Here is a 12,030-nt window from a genome sequence, read left to right on the forward strand (position 1 = left end):
ACTAGTGGTGTCTGCCCATGCCCTCTAGACATGGGGTATATGCCGCCCGCCTTAGCGGTGTCTGCCCGGTCATATAGGCACGGTATAATCTCATCATCATGTACATCTTATAAGGCATACATAAGGACTCAAAGACAAACTATAACTCTATTGGGGTGACGTAAGGTCGTGAACCCCCGATTTCCATTATGGCATAATCATGAGCACCCTGCCTCACCTTGAAGGAACTAACATTATAAGGTGAGTGTAACAACAATGAGCAACATCAAAGAATCATATAAGGATCATTAACTTCGTAAAAGTAGCATATCATGAGCTTTAGGATCTAAAGACTTGAACTCATCATCATCATCATCGTTATATTCATAATACATTTCTTATCTCAATCTCATGTGAAGCTCGTTGTAACATAGGCTCATAGTTTCCGGATTGTAGGAAGGTCATGGAAAATAAAGAGAGTTATATCATGAGAATCATGCCTTGGAAAAAGAAGAGACTAGCCTTACATACCTTGATGTCTCTCTAACTTTATCAATTAATTGCTTTCCTCCAACGTTCACGATTCTACATTCAAGAGAATTTGTACTAGAATTGGTAATCGAAAATATAATTAAGCTTAAGCTAAAGTTAACGAAAATTGGGCAGCATTTCCTTTGTTTCTACTTATTTCCCCATATAATATAACAACTCCCAAACGTCAATAACAATATTCATAATATCACAATGAACAATCTTCATCAACCATACATTATTCAATTCTCCTACTTCCATTTCAAGGGCACCCATAACCATGGTTATAATACAACATTACATTCGTCCTTATATAATGTTTCTCCCATATTCTTAATATCATTTATACATAATTATACTCACAACATATATATCAAGAATCATGATTCATATTAAGCAACTACTCAAAAATGCTACTATTCTCATATTTGTAACCCATTTTCTACTTCCCTCCATAATCCAAGTCTTTCAACCTCTCAATACTCTAAATAACATACAATGATCATAAAATTCACCTTTGATTGTGCAGGAGTAAGTTTTAGATGCAAATGCTTCACTTGAAGAAAAACCCTAGCTTCAATCCAAAGAGTTTTCTTGACTCCAAGCAACCCTAGAGAGCTTCTTGTGCTTGATTCCCTTGGTTTGATGAAGTTGATCCTTTATGTCCCTTGGATATGTGTTGGTATGATGTGGGGAGAGTTCTAGAGGTTTCTTGAGGTGTGGAGAGAAAATGGGAAATGAAATAATGAACTTGGGGTCCCTTATATAAAACTTAAAAATCTATCCCGACCATGTTATACGGACACATATACGGTCCGCACAATTTATACGGTCCGTATATGTGACCATATAATGCTTCCAGCGGAGACTCTTCTCTGGACAGGTTATATGGTCCCTTATACGGACCGTATAAATTATACGGGCCGTATAAGTTGGCCATATAACTCCCAGTTTTTCCGAAGTTGTTCTCGTCGTTTCGTTGATCTCCGATCCTTATGGAACCTTCTTAGCACTTGTTTAACACTTCATTAACAATCTAAGGGGCATTATAACTCTTCTTTAAGACATCATTAAGTCAACATTAACTCGGTACTTTGTAAATCCTTTCCGAAACACAATGTATACTTCGCCTTTCCTAACGAACTTTCTTTTCTTGCCTCATACGACTTTGAAATCTTAATGGGAGCCGTTAAGTACTACTTCTTCCTTGTAGAAACATCATATACTTCTTTCCCTGCGTTAATCTATTCACCGTGCGACAAAATGAAATTTTCCGAGGTGTAACAGAAGCCAATCTAAAAAAAAAAAAAAAGTGATTTGGATAATAGCTTTTCTTGTGACACAAGATTGTCCTCCTGTTCATTCTTCCCAGATTTATTCAAAACAAAAGAAAGGAATGAAACAACTCAAGTGAATTGAGTTGAAGTGCTTATCTTTGCTTCACAAATTACAAGTCTCTTTTGAGCTTTACATCTTTACCCTTGTTTTAATAAACCGTGCAAATATCATAATATCAATGAACGAAGTGCCACGTTTTTTCTTCTTCAAATATTTAGGGGAGAGAGATTAAAATTTCGACTAAAGGTTAGATAGCGACCAGTGAATAAAAGGCTCAGTCACACTCAAGTCTTATATTGCTAATGATGGTTTCTACACAATTCTTAGTATACATTGGGAATTCTTTTTTATGCTCCAAAATCAAGCTAAGTTGCTACTAAGTTTACTAGACAAACTAGTAAATACGCCCCCGCTTCGCGCGGTTGATGATAGAAAATAAAATATGTTGTTAAATAATTTATAGAAGGATTTTTAATTTTAAACAGGTCTAATAACATGAAAGGGACAGTAACACATTTTTTTTCTCAACATAAATTGATGAATAATCAAATAAGCAACCTAACCGGGAACAATACAATATGTAAACTCATGATTTTGAGATGGTAATACAACAAAAATAGACAAACAATCATCCAGAAGAAGCAATATAAACTTAGAATCCATGTCTGATGAATAAAAGAGAATATCATGAAAATAATAACTCAAAATGGTTTCACACTTAATTAGCAATAATGAAAATAGAAAACGGACTTTTAAACTTTCATCTGTTTTGTGAAATTCATGAAATTGCTCAATATGCCTCTTCTTTTTTTAATCTCACTCGATATTTTTGTTTGTTTGAAATTCATTGACGGAATATATTGGCTACCCGAAAATCCATCAAATTCATGCAAAAAATTCTCATTGTTTTATTGTGTGAAGAAAGGAAAGGATGACGATAAGAAGCACCCATCACCCATGTGCGGATGCACGTTACGTTAGACACCACTTCGTCAGAATTTTTTATTAGATATACACACAACCCACGTGCAATACAAATATATTATTAGCTGATGAACTTACTTGATAAAAGATGTTGCCTGCCACTATGCCAAAATAAGATTAAACCAATGAACCAAGACTAAGTTATGTACAACGGAAGCGATAAAGATAATACAACAACCCAGTGAAATCCCACAACGTGGGGTCTGGGGAGGGTAGAGTGTACGCAGACCTTACTCCTACCAAGGTAGGACGGCTGTTTCCGAAAGACCCTCGACTCAATAAAAAATATAAAAAGAGGTCAGATAAGGCTAAGAGATTCAAAGTGATATGGAAATGAAGTAACGCAAGCGACACAGATAACATAGAATAATCAAAGCACAGGAAATAACAGATAATAGCATAAATCAGAGCACAAGAAATTATACTACGATAATGCGACTACTAATAAGACAGGATAATGAGACTATCTACTAGCCTTCTACCCTAATGTGGGTCCTCCAAACCCTCCTATCTAAGGTCATGTCCTCGGTAAGCTGTAACTGCGTCATGTCATGTCTAATTACCTCTCCCCAATACTTCTTTGGCCTACCCCTACCTCGTCTGAAACCATCCATGGCCAACCTCTCACACCTCCGCACTGGGGCATCTGTGTCTCTCCTCTTCACATGCCCAAACCATCTCAATCTCGCTTCTCGCATCTTGTCTTCCACCGAGGCCACTCCCACCTTGTCCCGAATATCCTCATTCATAATCCTGTCACTCCTGGTGTGGCCACACATCCATCTCAAAAACTTTCATCTTTTGAACGTGAGAAATCTTAACTGGCCAACACTCCGCCCCATACAACATAGTCAGTCTAACCACCACTTTGTAGAACTTGCCCTTAAGTTGTGGTGGCACCTTCTTGTCACATAGCACTCCAGAAGCAAGCCTCCATTTCATCCACCCTGCCCCAATACGATGTGTGACATCATCGTCAATCTCCCCGCTGCCTTGCATAATAGACCCAAGATACTTGAAACTACTTTTCTTCTGGATGGCTTGGGTACCAAGCCTCACTTCCAAGCCAGCCTCCTGAGGTGCTTCACTAAACTTACACTCTAAGTACTCTGTCTTGGTCCTACTCAGCTTAAACCCTTTAGACTCCAGAGTTTGTCTCCAATCCTCCAGCTTAGCGTTAACTCCGCTACGAGTCTCGTCGATCAGGACTATGTCATCCGCGAAAAGCATACACCATGGCACCTCACCTTGAATTTGTCGCGTCAATCCATCCATCACCAAGGCAAATAAAAACAGACTAAGAGCTGATCCTTGATGCAACCCCATCACAACTGGAAAGTGCTCTGAGTCTCCTCCTACTATCCTTACCCTGGTTTTGGCTCCCTCATGCATGTCCTTGATCACCCTAATGTACGCCACAGGTACACCTTTAGCCTCCAAGCATCTCCATAGGATCTCTCTTGGAACTTTGTCGTAAGCCTTTTCTAGGTCGATGAATACCATGTGTAAGTCCCTCTTCCTCTCCCTCTACTGCTCCACCAGTCTCCTCACAAGATGGATGGCCTCTGTAGTTGAGCGTCCCGGCATGAATCCGAACTGATTCTCTGAAATAGACACGCCTTTCCTCACCCTTATCTCCACCACCCTTTCCCACACTTTCATAGTATGGCTTAGCAGCTTGATACATCTATAGTTGTGGCAACTCTGGATATCTCCCTTGTTCTTGTATAGAGGGACCATTACACTCGACCTCCATTTTTCAGGCATCATTGCCGTCTTAAAGATGACATTAAACAACCTAGTCAGCCACTCCAAACCTGCCGGGCCCGCACTCTTCCAAAATTCCCCAGGAATCTCGTCAGGTCCGGTCGCTCTTCCCCTGCGCATCCTACGAACAACACCTTTAACCTCCTCAACCTTAATACTCCTGCAATACCCAAAATCGTGACGCCTTCCTGTATGTTCTAAATCTCCCAACACAATGTCTCTGTCCCCTTCTTCATTTAAGAGTTTGGAGAAGTATGACTGCCATCTCCGTCTAATGAGAGTCTCCTCTACCAATACTTTTCCATGCTCGTCCTTGATGCACTTCACTTGAACCACATCACGTGCCTTTCTCTCCCTCGCCTTGGCTAGCCTGAACAATTTCTGATCCCCTCCTTTCTCTTCTAGTTCAGCATAAAGGCGTTCAAAAGCTGCCGTTTTTGCCGTCAAAACCGCCAACTTCGCCTCCTTCCTTGCCATCTTATAAAGTTCCCTATTCGTCCACTGCTCCACCTCATCCTTGCTTTCTATAAACTTCGCATACGCCACCTTCTTTGCTTCCACCTTCCCTTGAACTTCTCCATTCCACCACCAGTCCCCTCGATGCTGGCCACGACTACCTGTCGAGACCCCCAACACTTCCCTTGCTACCGCCCTAATGCAACTAGTCGTCCTATCCCACATACTTGTCGCATCCCCAGTACTATCCCAGACCCCCATAACCTTCAATTTCTCTCCCATCTCCACGACACTAGTCGTGGTCTAACTCTCCCATCTGATCCTAGGTCGGTCATCCACGACCCTCTTCTTCCTCGTCATCTTGATCCCTAAATCCATCACCAAGAGCTTATGTCGGGTTGTAAGATAGTCGCTCGGAATGACCTTACAGTCTTTGCACAGACCTTTATCGTCCTTCCTAAGGAGTAAAAAGTCTATTTGGGTCTTAGCCACTGAACTACGGAAGGTTACCAAGTGCTCTTCCTTCATTGGGAAACTCGAATTGGCTATTACCAACCCGAAAGCTCTTGCAAAATCCAAAAGTGAGACTCCTCCTCCATTCCTGTCCCTGAAGCCAAAGCCTCCATGCACATCATCATAACCTCCCGAAATAGGCCCGATGTGCCCATTGAAATCACCTCCCACGAATAACTTCTCAGTAGGCGGTATGTCTCCCACTAATTCGTCCAAATCCTTCCAAAAGCGCCTCTTCTCCTCCTCCTCGCCTAAGCCCGCTTGCAGCGCATATGCACTAATAATGTTCAAAGTGAGCCCTTCGACGACCACTTTAATCGACATCATCCTATCAGTGGCTCTCCTAACCTCTACCACCTGATCCCTTAAATCACTATCTACTAAAATGCCCACCCCATTTCTATACTTCGACCTACCAGAAAACCACCGCTTATACTCGTCTACCTCTTTAGCTTTAGGACCTACCCATTTAGTCTCTTGGACACAAGCTATGTTAATCTTCCTCTTCTTAAGAATCTTAACTAGCTCTATGGACTTCCCCGTTAACGTCCCAATGTTCCAAGACCCTACTCTCAACCTAGAGGCTCCTTTAACCCACTTACCCCTCCTAACCTTCGCCCCCGTCCCCGAACGAGAACATGACCCTAGTCTACCATCACTAACCAAAGCCACGAAAATAGGTATGAACTAATAAATTATTCAAAGGTCTAAAGTCAGCAAAATATAACTACAAGTGTATGGACGAATAATGGATATGACAACCGGAGGTACCAACTCCAGTTGAACTGAACCTGGTTGTCGCCGGAAAACACTGTTCACGGCCGAGTTACTGTTCACTGCCGGAAAAATGTTCACAAATACCTGAAAGGGAGAAGAGAATAGGGGGGAAAAAAGAAGAAAAGAAAAATAAAAGAAAAAGGGAAAAAGGAGAGAGAAAGAGAGGGCTGGCCGGAAAAAGTCGCCGGAAAAAGTCACCGGCGATGGCGCAGCGGCGTACTGGCAGCGCCAGAAGCAGATTAAAAAAGGGAAAAAAAAGGAGAAGAGAAGAAGAAGAGGAGAAGAAGAAAATGAAAGAGAGAAGAAAAGTAAATCTAGCCGGAAAAGTGACCGGCGTTACCTGGTCGCCGGCATCACCTGAACAGTGGTGACGTATGGTCGCCAGACGGAGTGGCGGGTGGGCACATCTGGGAGAGAGCAGAGGAGAGAGAAAGAGCAGAGGAGAGAGAAGAGAGAGAGAGCTTAAACAACGAAGAAGCTGTTTACGATGAACACCACGGTGGAGACAAGTCCCCTACCAAGAAGACGACCAAACAGAAGAAACAACGGGACAAAAGCCAAGTTCGAGGGCCACCCGCTGTTACATCTGAAGGGCTGACCTTCGAACCACCTCCTATGGGTGATGTGTGCGAAAGTTAGGTGTCAAACCAGCTGGTGGAAAAAGTCATCCACACAGAAGCTGGGTTACTCACCTTAAACCAGCGATTTGACGCCTTACAAGACAACTTTCACATTTTTGAATCAGTAGCTCTTGATGGATTAGACGAAGTCCAAAAAGAGTTTAAGACAGAGAGTAACGAGCACAAGGAGGCGCTGACCAGCCTTGAGCTCAGACTCATGGAGGCGCTGTCCAGTTTGCAAGCAAAGGTAGAGACCTTGGAGGCGCAACTGGAAGTGGCCAAGCTCACAAATGGTGTTGGTCCAGTCAACGTTCGTGGAACCCGCATAGAGGTTCCTAAACCCAGAAATTTCAAGGGTGAAAGGAACGCTCAAGATGTGGAACACTTCATTTGGCAAATGGACGCATATTTCGAGCACGTCAACATTAACGACGAAGCTGCTCGTATCCGGACAGCAGCCATGTATTTGAGCCACACAGCTGCACTGTAGTGGCGGAGGAAGAAAGAGGACACAGAGAAAGGAACGTGTTCCATCGAAGATTGGGAGCAGTTCAAGAGGGAGTTAAAACGACAGTTTTACCCCCAAAATGTTGTGTACGAGGCCCGTCGAAAGTTGAGGGAGCTCAAGCAAACATCCTCCATCCGCGAGTACGTGAAGGAGTTCACAAGACTCACTCTTCAAATCCCGAATCTAACCAGCGAGGATTTGTTGTTTTACTTCTTGGATGGCCTCCAAAACTGGTCCAAACAAGAATTGCAAAGGCGTCAAGTTGAAAACCTTGACGAAGCCATTGTGGTGGCGGAATCTTTAAATGATTTTTGCACCGACAATGCGAAGCCGAAGGATAACCGAGGGAAGCAAGTAGCTGCCAAGGTTGATCATGGCAACGGGGACAAAAACAGATTTGTCCCCCACGAGGGTCATGATTTCAAAGGAGATCGGGATCGCAACCAAGGTTCCAATTCCAATTTTCGTAAGAACTACGAAGAAAAGAAGAAGAACTTCACCCCAAACGATAGCTGTTATTTGTGTGGACAAGCGGGCCATCTTTACAGAAATTGTCCTTCGTTGGGGAAGTTAGGCGCAATGCTTGCTGCCAGCAAGCAAGCAGGTGCACAAGCCGGGGCTCAGACCGGTGAGCAAGGTGCAAAGGCAGAGGCTGCAGAGCAGACGAAGGCTAAAGTGGCAGGCTTGTTCAATCATATGACACTTGCTGCCATCACGACCAGGCCACCTCAAATCAGGCCAAGAGAGTCACTGTTCGTGGAGGCGACATTAAAGGGCAAACCAGTCCGCATAATGGTGGACACGGGTGCGACGCATAATTTTATTACGGAGGAAAAGGCAAAGGAACTGAGCCTTTCCTATGTTTCCAGTGGCTCGTTGTTAAAAACAGTCAACTGCCTTCCCACGGACGTGAATGGCTTTACCCCTAAAGTCCATCTCGTCTTAGGTGATTGGCAGGGGTTCACCGATTTCACCGTTTCCCCGATGGATGTTTTCGACATCGTATTGGGTCTAGATTTTTGGTATGAGATCAACGCGTTTATTTCGCCGCGTCTCAACCAACTTTTGATTCGAGATCCAAGCTGTTCTTGTGATGTACCGCTGGTTCGTGTACATCAATCGGGCGTGCGCTTGTCCGCGATGCAATTGGTGAAAGGGTTCAAGAAAGGAGAACCAACCTTTCTTGCGACTCTTATGGAAGCTGCGGACGAAAGCAGTTCCAAGGAGGAGGAAGCACTACCCTCATGTGTGTAGCGAGTCCTTGAGGAGAACATGGACGTGATGCCCGATGAGTTGCCCAAGAGGTTACCCCCGCGTAGGGAGGTTGACCACCAGATTGAGTTGGTTCCAGGAGCCAAGCCACTTTCCATGTCCCCTTATCGCATGGCACCACCCGAAGCGATAAAGATACAATATAAAAAAAGCAGTTATTTAGTAAAACATAAATAGAGTTTAAAACTATAAATTGAAAGAGAAAAAAAAACTACTCCTTTTTTGTAATTTGCAACAGGTCTCATGTTGTTATAGTGATTTGTTCACTTCATCAAATGTCGCTTACAATTTTTTTTGCCTACTATGCACGTTAGACACCACTTCGTCGGGAAAATTTATTAGATATTGCAGATATATTTGTTTACCCTGAATTTGGATAACAAATTCAATTTGGAAATGAGGTATAAGATATGTGGTTGAACTTTAATCTATTTGGTTGAAGAAAGATAAATGTGAATCTGCTATGAATAATCTATGTAGCAATCGTTGATTTGTGCCGAATGCGTATACTAAATAATATATGGTATTGCTTTATTGAACAAATCTAAGAAGAACACAATAAATCTGGACCACAATCAGATAATAAGTGGGAGAGCTTTGTATATATATTGTTGATTACAAATGTTCTAGATTTGAGAAGCCAACCCCTCAAAAGTAGGGCAATGACCCCTATTTATAGTGTTGCCCCATGGGCTTCATACAACATGAGGCCCTAAAAAATAAAGAAAAAACTCTAAAATGGATTAGGTTGGATTAGGTTGGCCGTACGGTCTGACACCCGTAGGATTGGCAGTTGAACATGAGAGGATGGTACTGACGCGTGGCAATCGCGTAACGGATCTCCCCGACCAACGGCCACGATCAAACGGACCAACGGCCACGATCAACTCGGTTATGGAGAAACCGGACCAAATGATGTTCTTCCCTCTCTTTGGTCCAAACATTCCTCCGGTCCAGAAAGAAAGTCTTCGTGCATGTGCTCGTCCCTCTCTTCCTTCGATCTCTGGTCTTATCGGTTTAACATATATCCGATTTTTACTGTATACAGATAGTCCCCACACTTTCCGGACCATAGTTTTATCGGAGTAACGGGAAGTGGATGAACCAAGAAACCGGTGTCTCAATTTATCCATTGTTATCTTTTCATTTTGGCGGGAACAGTTGCGTCATGTCCCTTTGTCATCCGCCACATATCTCATCCCGGATGATCAACTCTGACAACCTCCGCACGGCGCTTCAAGTCGTTTCTCATTAATTATGGAACACGTGGCATACCCCGATTGGCTGGGATTTGTAACCGCCTCGATCCACGCCTATGTATTGTCCTTTACCTCTTCACTTCAACATTTTTACCTCTTCATCTCTTCACTTCTCTGTTCCAAGTTCTCCGCCTCTTATCCATTTCATTTCTTCACTTATAATCATCTGAATACTCACATTTCTTGTTGATTCACTGCTTACACTACGTGAAAAGAAACGATTCTGCCAACTTCTCCACTAGTCGTTCTTGTGTGTTGCTGCTTCTTCCTCTCGTTCTTTACCTTTTTTGAATTCTTTTTTACTGCTCCCTTCACGTTTTAACTTCATTTTCGAATTCACCCAATCTCTCTTTTCCATATTTTCAAATGTCTGCCAACACCGAAATCACTTCCCTTGATGTCCCATCGGTTTCTTCTCAAGAAACTGAGCCAACTTCTCCAGCCAAGGGGAAGGTCACCTTCGAACCCACCGCTTTGGACATTGTACCGACCAAACCTAATTTCAACAAAGATTTCGAGGTTAAAAAACCTTCTCCGGTCTCCGATAGAGGGTTTTCAACAAAGATTTCGAGGTTGAAAAACCTTTTCCGGTCTCTGATAGAGGGTTCGATGTGAGATGATATTCCTCATCCATTACCGAGGATAAACTTGACTTAGTCCGGGCCAGACGAATCAATTTTTGCCCTCGGGTCAGACGAATCAGTCACCGACCATCGGGAGGGTTTCTTATATGTTTATACTTATCCTTTCACGCTCAAGCTTGACCCCCTGATCGATCCGGTCATCTTAGACATGTGCCGGACTTATAACGTAACCTTGGCGCAGATTGGTCCGATTTTTTGGAGGGCCGTGGCCTACCTCCAGCTGTTGGCCAGTAATAAAGAAAAGGAATTCACGCTGGCCCACTTAATACAGTTATACTCCCCGAGGTTATTCCGGAGTGGTGTAATAAAACTCGCAAAGCATAGCCAGAATCCAATTTTTTCAACAATGGACGAAGATAGAGACCGAGGCTGGTTGGAGCGATATGTCCGGGTGAGGAACTCAGACATTATTCCGGACAACTACATGCCGTTTCCGAAAAGGTGGAATAATAATCGTAAGTCTGAACCCTTTTAATTAATCGCTTTTGTATGTTTTGTCGAACTTCAGTTCTTCCACCTTCTCACTACTTGTCTTCTTTATATTAGCCGTGGGTTGGATTCCTTCGGTCATCCGGAATCTTAACGAATGGGTTACTGCTTGTCACAACCCAACCCCGTAGGCCGTGACTAGTGCCCGAGCTGGACATTCGTATACACCTGTTAACTATAATCATCTACAGCTAGCATAACAAGAACTTATATATATAAAGGCCAGACGTTGCTTTAAAGCTGTCGCATATATGCATATCGTAGCCACCTGTCTCCGAGTTACAACTTTCAACAGATTATATCGCACATAAGCCAGCAAGGCTGTTATATATAGGGGAACGTCCCAGTAATACCTAAGCCAACAAGGCTACCATAACATACAGCTTCCACAACAAATATGTATACATCTACGCAAGCCGACAAGGCTGTCACTACACACAACATCTCTAACATATATATATACGCAAGCTGACAAGGCTGCCACTACGAATGGGTAAGCCCCAAACATAAGTCATGTCCACACAACGAAACATCAACTATATACAGACCCACACATATGTCTACAGATCTCTAAGAGTAACAATAGTATCATATGACGAGACAGGGCCCCGCCGTACCCTGAACAAGCACACATATACAACAAAGAGGATCTGTACCACAAAGCTAGGCTTCGGAATAAAGGAGCACTCCAAAATAGCTGAATAGATATCCTATGCTGGCGGATCTCCTAAACGAGCGTCTGTACCTGCGGGCATGAAACGCAGCCCCCCCGAAGAAAGAGGGTCAGTACGGAATATGTACTGAGCATGTAAAGCATGAAATATAGTAAATAGGATCATATTGAGACAAGAAGTGTAGGACCCAGTGCAACAACCAGAAAACCATAAGACTTA

Source organism: Lycium barbarum, chromosome 9, assembly GCF_019175385.1.
Source record: "Lycium barbarum isolate Lr01 chromosome 9, ASM1917538v2, whole genome shotgun sequence".
NCBI lineage: Eukaryota > Viridiplantae > Streptophyta > Magnoliopsida > Solanales > Solanaceae > Lycium > Lycium barbarum.